We start from the raw sequence: 11,799 nt of genomic DNA, 5'->3' as shown, positions 1-11,799 counted from the left end.
ATGGTCTCTTGGGCTTGGGAGGCTCCTGCATAGGGTCTTGGAAATAACCTACTTCTATCACATCTTCTATACCTACATAGGGTCCTGAAAATACCCTACTTCTATCACCAAGTCTTAAATTGGTTCTAAACTGTGTATGTTGTAAAGTCTGCTCATGGGTGAGAATTTTAGAGACCCCTACTGAAGCTTCAACCACAGAAGGGCAAGGGAATAGATAAACAACAATATAGATTTTCTCCTATAGGGCATATGACACATTCTTTAAGCAGAAGCAAAGCAACCCACCCTCATTATGGACCAAAAGTTTAGAGGGACCATTTAAGATTTTCCATTGAAAACTCCCTGTCATTAAGAATTTGGTTTGCATAGTGACATATTGGGGAAAGAAAACCTTGAAAAAAGGTTTGGTCTTGCAATCAGAACAACAATGAAAACAAATGAAAGCAAAATAAAGGTATGCACATTGAGAAATAAGATAGGGTGGATAAACAGTTTTCTCCTCTAGAGACAGATTGAATTAAAAAAAAAAAAGGTGAGACTAAAAAATGAGAAATATTTTAGCTGTTATCTTTTTAAGGAGTGTTAGGGCAGGGGGGCTTATAAAAATCAAATAAAGGAGGCAAGATCATGAGAGCTCACTAGGTTAATTCCTCCAGTGAGAGCCCAGAGAGAGCAAACTATTGAGAGAGCGTGTTTGTCTTTTCTTTTATTCTTCTTATTTTTCAAAAACTTTTGATTATGGAAATTTCCAAACATACACAAAAGAAGAGAGAGTAATATAATGACTCTCCATGTGCCCATCTCTCCACTCCAGCAGTTATCAACATACGGCTATTCTTATTTCCTGTGTACCTCCCCCCTCCTCCTCCAAATCCCAGCACCTGCTGCAGTATTTTAAAATTAATCCTAGACATTATATGATTTCATCTATATTATCTCAAAGAAATAAGAATTTTTAAAAGTTTAACCACAATATCATTTTACATCTAAAATATTAATAATATCTCTTCATATTATATATCTAGCTAGTTTTCTAATTTCACCATTTTAAAAATAACATATTCTCTTTTTAATGTTTGTAGATTTGGGGGCACAAGTACAGATTTCTTATTTGCACATATTATTCAGTGGTAGAGTCTGAGCTTCTAGTGTGCCCACCACCCAACTGTAATTTCACCATTGTTTATAAATACCATATAAATATATGGTTTGTTTGAATCAAGATCAGAAAGAAAACTACCACATTACATTTGGTTGATATGTCCCTTAAACTTCTTTTTATTTATTAACTGCCTCCAGCTCCCCGCTTTCTTTTTCTAATTTATTTGTTGAGGAAACTTTGTCATTTGTTTTCTAGCGTTTTGAGAGGTGTCCTCTTAGAGTTGCAAGAATAAGAGAGCAGTTGGAAAACTTCATGGAAGAGCTGCATGGGGTGATTTCAGAAACATTGGACATTTGTTATAGAAGGGCTGAGAAGATTAGCAGAGAATACACTAAACATCCTTAGATGAGTTTGGAGGTGACACAGTCATTTCAGGTGGCAAAACTATGGCCATGGTTTGGGGGATGATTTCCGGGAAACACATAGAGTTAGGACTCTGTGCAAAGGTTTAGGGAAGTGAAGCACAGTAAAGGGTAGCATAGTAGGTGCAAAGGAGATCAACTCCAGGCCAGTGTTAGCTGTTGGGCTGATGGAGGGTAGCTTATAGACAGAATTTTCCAACTTGGGTTGGTGATGGCGACTGGATGCATTTGAACAACTGATGCAATTGACTGACTCAGAACTCAATGATTTCATATGGGAGACTCCAGGAAAATTGTCTGGTTCTAAAGAAAAAAGAGGAGAGGAATTCTGGTCCAGCAATCAGTGCTACACAGGAGGAGGAGGAAGAAAGCAAGGCTCTGCTGATCCTGCAGAATCCGTGGAAGAGCAGAAGGAAATGCAACATTAGGGCGTATTCCATTGCCGCAGGAAAACATGTAGCTGAGAGAATAGTTCTACTGCTGATGATGTGAGAAAAAGGTTATAAGGCTTGGAAATTCAAAAGTCAGGAAAAGGAAAGGTTTTGGGGAAAATCACATGAAAGAAATCATAATGGAAGGTCCAAATAAGCTCAGTTAGAAATGAAACTGAAGATATTACAACCAGTACCACAGAAATACAAACAATATAATAATTCAAGACTACTATAAACACCTTTATGCACACAAACTAGAAAATCTAAATGAAATGGACAAATTCCTGGAAATATACAACTCTCCTAGATTTTCAGAAAGAAATAGAAATCCTGAACAGACCAATAACAAGCAGCAAGACTAAATCAGTAATAAAAAAAACTGTCAACAAAAATGTTCAGAATCAGATGGATTCACAGCTGATTTCTACCAGACATTCAATGAAGAACTGGTATCAGTCCTACTGAAACTATTCCAGAAAATAGAGAAAGAGTATATTCTCCCTAAATTATTCTATGAAGCTAGTATCATCCTAATACCAAAACTAATAAATGACATAAAAAAAAAAAAAAAAAAGAAAACTACAAACCAGCCAGACGCAGTGGCTCATGCCTGTAATAATCCCAGCACTTTTGGAGACTGGGGTGGGTGGATCACCTGAGGTCAGAAGTTCAAGACTAGCCTGGACAACATGGTGAAACTCTGTCTCTACTAAAAATATAAAAATTAGCCAGGTATCGTGGTGGGTGCCTGTAATCCCAGCTACTTGGGAGTCTGAGCCAGGAGAATCGCTTGAACCCAGGAGGCAGAGATTGCAGTGAGCCAAGATCATGCCACTGCACTCCAGCCTGGGTGACAGAGCAAGACTCTGTCTCAAAAGAAAAAAAAAACCAAAAAACTACAGACCAATATCACTGATGAACCCAGATGCAAAAATCCTCAATAGAATACAAGTTAACCAAATCCAATAGCACATCAAAATGATAATACACCATAATCAAGTGGGTTTCATCCCAGGAATGCAGGGATGGTTTAACATACACAAATCAATAAATGTCATACATCGCATAAACAGAATTAAAAACAAAAACCATATGATTATCTCAATAGACACAGAAAAAGCATTTGAAAAAATTCAGAATTACTTTATGATAAAAGCTCTAAGCAAAATAGGCATAGAAGAGACTTACCTCAAAGTAATCATAAAAGCCATATATGACAAATCCATAGCCAGTATCATACTGAAAGGGGAAAAACTGAAAGCATTCCCCCTAAGAACTGGATAAGACAAGTATGTCCACTTTTACTACTTCTATTCAACAGAGTACTGAAAGTCCTAGCCAGAACATCAGAAAAGAGAAAATAAAGGGCATCCAAATTGGAAAAGAGGAAGTCAAATTGTCACTGTTCACTGATGATATGACCATATACATAGAAAACCCTAAAGACTCACCCAATAGTCTCCTAGATCTGATAAACAAATTCGCTAAAATTTCAGGATACAAAATCAGTGCACACAAATCAGTAGCACTGCCATACACCAACAATGACCAAGCTGAGAATCAAATCAAGAACTCACTCCCTTTTACAATGGCTGCAAAACAATAAAATATTTAGGAATATACTTAATCGAGTAGGTGAAAGATCTCTACAAGGAAAACTACAAAGCACTGCTGAAAGAAATCATAGATGACACAAACAAATGGAAACACGTCGCATACTCATGGATGGGAAGAATCAATATTGTGAAAATGATCTTATTTCTTAAGGCAATCTACAGATTCAATGCAATTCCCATCAAAATACTGTCACATTTATTTATTTTTGTTTTTGTCATCATTCTTCACAGACCTAGAAAAAAAATCCTAAAATTCACATGGAACCAAAAAAGAGCCACATAGCCAAAGCTATACTAAGCAAAAAGAACAAATCTGGAAGCATCACATTACCCGTCTTCAAGCTATACTACAAGGCTATAGTTACAAAAACACCATGGTACTAGTATAAAAAGAGTCACACAGACCAATAATACAGAATACAGAACCCAGAAATAAAGCCAAAAATGTACAGCCAACTGATATTTGACAAAGCATACACAAACATAAATTTGGAAAAGGACACCCTATTCAATGAATGGTGCTAGGAAAACTGGCAAGCCACATATGGTAAGATGAAACTGGATCCCCATCTTTCATCTTATGCAAAAATCAACTCAAGATAGATCAAAGACATAAATCTAAGACCTGAAACCATACAAATTCTGGAAGATAACATTGGAATAACTTTTCTGGACATTGGCTTACACAAACAATTCATGACTAAAACCCCAAAAGCAAATGCAACAAAAACAAAAATAAATAAATGTGATTAATTAAACTAACAAGCTTCTGCATAGCAAAAGAATAATCAGCAGAGCAAACATACAGCCCACAGAGTGAGAGAAAATATTTGCAAACTAGGCATCCAAAAAAAGGACTAATATCCAGAATCTACAAAGAACCCAAACAAATCAGCAAGGAATAAAACAAATAATCCCATCAAGAGGTAAGCAAAGGATATAAATAGACATTTCTCAAAAGAATATATACAAACGGCTAATAAATATATGAAAAAATGCTCAACAGGACTAACCCTCAGGGAAATGCAAATTAAAATCACGATGAGATACCACCTGATTCCTGCAAGAATGGCCATTATTAAAAACTCAAAAAACAATAGATGTTGGTATGGTTGTGGTGAAAAGGGAACACTTTTATACTGCTGGTGTAATTTATATTGTATTAGTGTAAATTAGTACAACCACTATGGAAAACAGTGTGGAAATTCTTTAAAGAATTAAAAGTAGCTCTACCATTCGATCCAACAATCCCACTACTGGGTGTCCACCCAATGGAAAAGAAGTCATTATACAAAAAAGATACATGCACATGCATGTTTATAGCAGCACAATTCTAAATTGCAAAGATATGGAACCAAACTAAGTGCCCATCAACCAACAAATCGATAAAGAAAATGTAATATATACACACCATGGAATACTTCTCAGCCATAAAGCAAAATGAAATAATGTCTTTTGCAGCAACTCAGATAGAGCTGGAGGGCATTATTTTAAGTGAAGTAACTCAGGAATGGAAAACCAAATATTATATATTCTCACTTGTAAGTAGGAGCTAAGCTATGAGGATGTAAAGGCATAAAATGATATAATGGACTTTGGGGACCCCAGAGGGGAAGATTGGGATGGGAATGAGGGATAAAAGTTTATACACTGTGTTCAGCGTACACTGCTCGGGTGACGGGTTCACTAAAATCTCAGAAATCACCACTAAAGAACTTATCCATGTAACCGAAAAACGCCTGTATCTCATAAACTATTGAAATAAAAAAAGTTTGAATTATGTAAATGATAATATAGAAAAATGTATGGGTAGAGAAAACAATGAAGTAAAAAAGATAAAGAAAAAAGAGCATAATGATTCCTACTTAGAAATATCCGCAGTGGCTTTAGTTAGGGCTTTGCTGAGGGTAATCCTCCAAATGAGGCCACTAGGGTAATGAGAGAGAACTTTATCCATAAAACAGAGTTCCCAGATGAAAGGAACTCCAGGACCAAAGCTGCTGCAGTGCAAGGCTAAAACCCTTTTGGAATTCTACTCAATAAGGAAAAACAGAGAAGGGAAAGAGGGTGGGATTTCACAGAATGCATATCATGAATGTGCTTAAAGAGGGAATGGAAGATACATTACTAGGCAGCATTCAAGCCCAGGGAGGAACTGGATCCCCCAAGTGTGAAAATCAAGAGGGAAATAAAAATACATAAAAAATTGTATTATGAAAAATTTCAACCACTCACAAAAGTAGAGAGAAAAATACCATACGTTCCCATCATGTAACCCCAGCAACCATAAAATTGTCATTACTTCCGTTTTAACTTTATCTCACAAGATTTTATGAGGGAATATGTTAAAGGTCCAGATGTTATATCATTTCACTAATAAATAATGAAAAGGCTTTTTTTTTTTTTTTTTTTTTTTTTTTGAGACGGAGTCTCGCTCTGTCGCCCAGGCTGGAGTGCAATGGCCGGATCTCAGCTCACTGCAAGCTCCGCCTCCTGGGTTTACGCCATTCTCCTGCCTTAGCCTCCCGAATAGCTGGGACTACAGGTGCCGCCACCTCGCCCGGCTAGTTTTTTGTATTTTTTTTTTAGTAGAGACGGGGTTTCACCGTGTTAGCCAGGATGGTCTCGATCTCCTGACCTCGTGATCCGCCGGTCTCGGCCTCCCAAAGTGCTGGGATTACAGGCTTGAGCCACCGCGCCCGGCCTGAAAAGGCTTTAAACACACTAGATGAACACAGAGGGGACTGACAAAGCCTTGCATAAAACTGGAGGACCAGAAGTGTCAAGTTGGCACATTTTAAAATTTTAGAAGGAAGTATTTTAAGTGCCACTCTCTAATGGCAGGACAGTACATACAAGTGATTTCCCCACTGGCACAGGGAGCTCAATGTTACAATAAATGGACAATTTCTTTCTTGTGGGTTTAAATTCTTTCATAATGACCTCTGGACCAAATGCCCAGTTGATGTCTATATTGGTCAGCCTGAAACAGAAAATATCATATCTATAACTTTGCATTTCTTCATGTTCTTGCCTTTCCCCAAATTGTACTATTTGCAATACTAGGAACAGATAATTTGGTTTAGGACAGCTACTCTAGGGGCATGGGATTTGCTCATGCTTCCTGTTTTTTGGCTCAGTGTGAGTAATCTGTAGTTAGGTTCATTCAACTTTATTGTTGCTGAAGACTCTATAGATATTCTAGTGCTCCAAAGATGGCCCCAAACATCACAGCTGGTGAAGAAAATCTGGCACCATGAGACTGAGCCCAATCCAACAAAATTAGAAAGCAAAGTCAGAAAAATTCCAAATTTAGCTTACAGAAGGAAGGGGAATTTGATTTCGAACTTTAGAGCTTTTTCTCACAATTTAATAATCAAATAACATTCAAATTAAGTGTTTGAATAGTGTATCTACAATATATTTTTTGAGTATTTTTTAAAATGGCATACTTTTTGCTGAACTGGTTAAACACAACTTGTGATCAACACAATTAAAAAAAAACTGTATAGGAGGAAATATTAATCCTTTGGTATGGGGTGAAGTTAAGGCAATTTCACTGAGTTCGTATTCTCCTTACAGCCTTCAAGTGCAACATTTAGGCCACTCTACACACTAGCCCTAGGAGGATACAAAACACACATCCACATTAACACAGGAGCAGGCCTGCTCAGACACAATGCAGATTTGCTCTCCCGAGTGCGCCAGCCCTGCTCCAACAGGTTTAAAGAAAAAAGACATCAGGAGAGTTAACAGGGAGTCCTTCGCTCACATGACCACATTTGCACCAAAATCACGAAGAAGGCCACCCAGGTCTTCACAGACCAGTACTACACACCCCTGGGCAAAAATTTCTGCACGAACAAACGTGCGTGCGAGGAGACCACCATTATCCTCAGCAAGAAGCTCTGCAACAAGATAGTAGGCTATGTCATGCATCTGATGAAGCAGATTCAGAAGGACCCAGTGAGAGGAATCTCCATCAAGCTGCAGGAGAAGGAAAGAGAAAGGAAAGACAATTATGTTCCCGAGATCTCAGCCACGGATCAGGAGACCATTGAAGTAGACCCTGACACTAAGGAAATGAGGAAGGTTTTGAACTTTGTCAGTCTGTCCAACCTACAGGTCACTCAGCCTACAGTTGTGATAAATTTCAAAATGCCTCGGGGAGCTGTTTGAATCTGTCTGCAATGCTGTAATTTTTTCAGTAATCCTGGGACAACGGCAAATAAAGCAAAACAAAATCCCCTCCCCCGAAAAAACCTAAAAATACAGGGGGCCCTTCTGCTTCTATCCCTACATTTCCACAGTGGTCCACGAAGGAGGAAACTTCTACCTCCACTTCTGACCTCTTGGAAGAGTCATAGAAAGTATATCCCACTCTTAATCCCTTGGAACATGGATGGTCAGTGGGTGATCCAAGCACCACATTGGCTAGGCCACGCCTTACTAGAGGTAAGTTTTCTGGGCTCAGGTGCAGAGACGGTTGATCCTTTTCTCTCTCTGATCAGTCAAAATGAGCCCAGAAGCTTGAGGGGTGGGAGGAGGAGCCCTAAGATTCCCTTTCTAGCTGCTGTCTCTGCAAAAGGCAACCCTTCTTTAGAGAGGTTGAGTACTTGGAAGTAGATTCCACTGTGCAGATAGATTTTACCCCAGCAAGCCTGTCTCGGAGTATGCTGTCCTTGGCTTTCCTATAGATTGAAGTGAGATGTGGGAAGCCTCTGGTCTAAGCCACGTTATCCAACAAAGTTCACCAAAAGTCTTACATTCTTGGTGTACCCTGTTCTTGTCAACTGTATATTTTGTGTGTATTGTCTTTTGGTTACCATGGTGGAAGGGAGATGCCTGAGGTTTTGGCTGTTGAATCTCTAACAAAAAAATTTTGGTTTTTTTCACTTAGAAATAAATCTAGTTTTAAGAGTAGATTTTGGTGGAATCCAATACTGTTTGAATCTTAAACTGCTGATAATTAATTGGTTCTGCTTTTTCCCATTTCAACAATTCTCAGATAGTGCCATGAAGGACATGGCTTAAGTAAGAAGCTAGGAAGACATTTTTTTTTCCAGAAAGATTATTCCTTTAACATTTAAAAACTGTATGTTATTTATAGTCCCTCAATTTTGAAGCCCAAATACCCTGGTGAAAAACTTTTTAAATTACCTTTTTAGCAAGGATTCAAAGGATAAGCAAATATTCATAATTAATCATCTTTTTAGTGATTTTGTTGAGGAACCTGGGAATCTGGAAGAGTCTGTCCAACAGCTGCTAGAACACAATGTTTCTGTTACAGATTTAACTGAGATTTATAGGTTCTGATTATATTCTGAGAAACAGTTCTTTTCCACACCTAGAGTTTAGAAATGAAAGTCGTTACTTAGATACTGGAGCTTCTGACTGGATAGTATAAGTGTCATTATTTGGGAATTCATATTTAGCCTAGCCAACAAAGAAACATTCTTGAAGCTACATATGGTGTAACCAAAAAATTGTCATTGTTTGCTCTATCTTGCTTTGTGAATTTGTTTTTTTTTTTCCACAGCAATGCAGGACATTTTTATAGAAGTAAAATTACATTGTCCTGTGACATCCATTAAACCTGTTGGTCTAGATTTAAATGAATACGTAACCACCTGTTGTTGATTTAAAATTCATTTGGAGGAAGACCTTGGGTGGTAGGGTAGGGCATAGTGTATGTGTTCGTGTGTGATACACCAAGTTATAGTCTTCAAAGAGTCTCAGAGTAGTTTTAAACTTTTAACTTAAAACTTATACTTTAGATATAATATTACCATCAGAAAATTGTATTCAAAGTAAATTGAATTTTCTCTGCACAAGTGACATGTGGTTTTAACTCTGCTGGCCATGGAACATGATTTACCTTCTTATCTAAGAGAACCAAAGTGTTTGTCGTAGAATTTGTTATGTAATTTAGTTGGCTTAAGCATAAATAAAATTCATCTTGTGTGCTACTTAAGGATTACTTTGAGCATAGCTATAAATTATAAAAGTTTCAAAGTGCATAGACCATATACAGAATTGAATGAAATGAAGAATGAATGAGGCTTCAATGCAAATTAAAATTGTATTTTTGAAAAATGGTATTTTCTAGTCTTTGTGCAAACTTTTTCACTTGGGATTCCTTGGATCCTTTCCTAAATAAACTACCTGTAAGTCCTTGTCTCAAGGTCTGCTGTGAGGTAACTCAAACAGAGACACCCTCTAACAAAGGCTGCCTCAAAGGCTAGATTTTGAATTGATATGGGAAAAACTAAGAAGTGAAACTGTCCAAATCTGCTTGATTTTGACATACTTCATTTCAGAAAATATTTCCAAGCGTATTCAACTTCTCCTAATCTGGAGCTCTGTCTTCTCTCCTAAGTCTCTTTTTCTCTTTAGAGAAAAATGTAGAGATCACGGAGAGGTGAGGGGCATGATGGCTTTCTTTGTTTATATAAAAATTTTATAATTTAACACACAGTGTATTTTAGCTAGTGAGGTCAGAGTTATTACTTTGTAAGACATAGAGTAGCAGTTATAGCCTAAGAAGAATGCAAATTTATCAAGTGGACACTGAATGGGAGATGAAAGAAATGAATTTTCTCAGCTCTTATTTCAGAAATTTTGTGCTAAAACAAGTTGTAGCATGGAGTAGCATGTCTCCATCTTTTCCTTCTTGACCTTGGCTCCAGAGCTCACACTTCTTTTCATCCTTGAAGTCTTTATCTTGGGTTAGGAGTAGGTTCCAACCACTGTGATGAGCCTGCATTACCTCTGCCTTATGCAGAACCAGCGACTGAACAAAACAAGAAGCCAGTGAGTGAATTTTTTTTCTCATGATGGGCCTTCCAAGATGTGCAAGACAGAAGAGGGGACCTATAGACTGGAGTTTATTATTTCTATTGAAGAGGTACCATTTCTAAAGGAAAAGAGATGATGTGCTGTGGACAGAAAGCTGAGGACAAAATGGGGGGATTGCAGGAAACAGGGTGAAGAGGGGCTGAGTTGGGAGTCAAGGGATTTGCATCTGGGACCCTCCTCGTTCCCCAGGCTTCAGCTGTACGACGGTCCCCCCTTTGATAACACAGGGATGACATGACTGGATCACAGGTATTGTATCAGATTTGCCTCAACCTGGCTGTATACAGTTTTGGGACTCTTCAATGCAAAAATGCCTAAATAACATCCAGTACGTGTTTGGTGGGGCAAGGCCAGCCAAATAGCCTCTAGTGCAGGTGGAAGAAGATTCCCCTTTTCTCCGGTCATCACTGAGTGATGGACTTCTAAGCATCAAGAATCAACACAGAGATAACAGTTCACAGAGAAAAACAGTGAGGTCTTCACCCATTTTTCCCTCCTCAGAGCATGGCTGGAATGCACCTGTTGGGTAGAAGAAGGAAAGGATCCCCTATTCATGCCACACACGTTTCTACACTTGCATTGTTTGATAAAATGATACAAATTCTCTGATTTCACTCGTTTTCAATGATTTTTAATCTCACCTTCCCACTGTAATGAAGAGCAGTGGAAAGAACATGGAGTTGGGGTCACATCCTGGGTTCATGACCCTGGATCCCACAGACCAGACTTCGTAAAGGCTGAAGAAAAGAAACCCAGCATTGAACAGTGAACTTGGGGTGGACTTAATATTGTCTAAGTGTTTATTATGGGATTTAATTACCTGTGAAATTTTTGAACTTTCATTTCGCTATGGAAATATACTAATGGGAGGCGTCCATATTACTCAAATTTAGGGGCAATTTATGCTAACATGTGACTTTTTTCAGGTAGGGACAGCTAAGATAGGTCTATGATGAGCTTGAAAATAGGATAGGGGATAGATTTTTGGATGGGGACATTGTGTGGCTTTCAAACAAACTTAATTACAGTCCTGTCCTGGCCCATTTCAGAAGCTTGGAGTAGGGTGGGGCAAAATATGAAACTTCCATTTCACTGGTCTCAAAGATGGATAAATAGTAAGGGAAAGGCCACATGAAAGAGACAGTGGAATTTTCCTATAACCCAGGGCCTGTGTTGTCTTAAGCATTCTCTGTTAATCCTAAGGGCTGAGAGAGAACTAAGATGGCATTGTGGAGCTCCAGGGAGCTGGAGAGGGGACTTCTCAGTATCTCTCCCTACCCAAGGCAAACTTAGCTTCTCGATACTCTGACCCCACAATCTTCAATGACCTCTTACAAGAACCAGGAGCGCAGAAGTGATTGGATAGA

General features: G+C 38.3%; 1 pseudogene; it reads left to right on the top strand.

Annotated features, from left to right (window-relative positions):
* The first annotated feature begins 1,788 nt into the window (after nt 1-1,788).
* Nucleotides 1,789-7,753, top strand: LOC114676170 (small ribosomal subunit protein eS17 pseudogene; annotated as a pseudogene).
* Nucleotides 7,754-11,799: the final 4,046 nt, after the last annotated feature.

This window comes from Macaca mulatta, chromosome 2, assembly GCF_049350105.2.
Source record: "Macaca mulatta isolate MMU2019108-1 chromosome 2, T2T-MMU8v2.0, whole genome shotgun sequence".
In the NCBI taxonomy this organism is placed as follows: Eukaryota; Metazoa; Chordata; class Mammalia; order Primates; family Cercopithecidae; genus Macaca; species Macaca mulatta.
The sequence above is the reverse complement of the archived record's forward strand: the minus strand, read 5'-3'. Positions and strand labels throughout refer to the sequence as shown.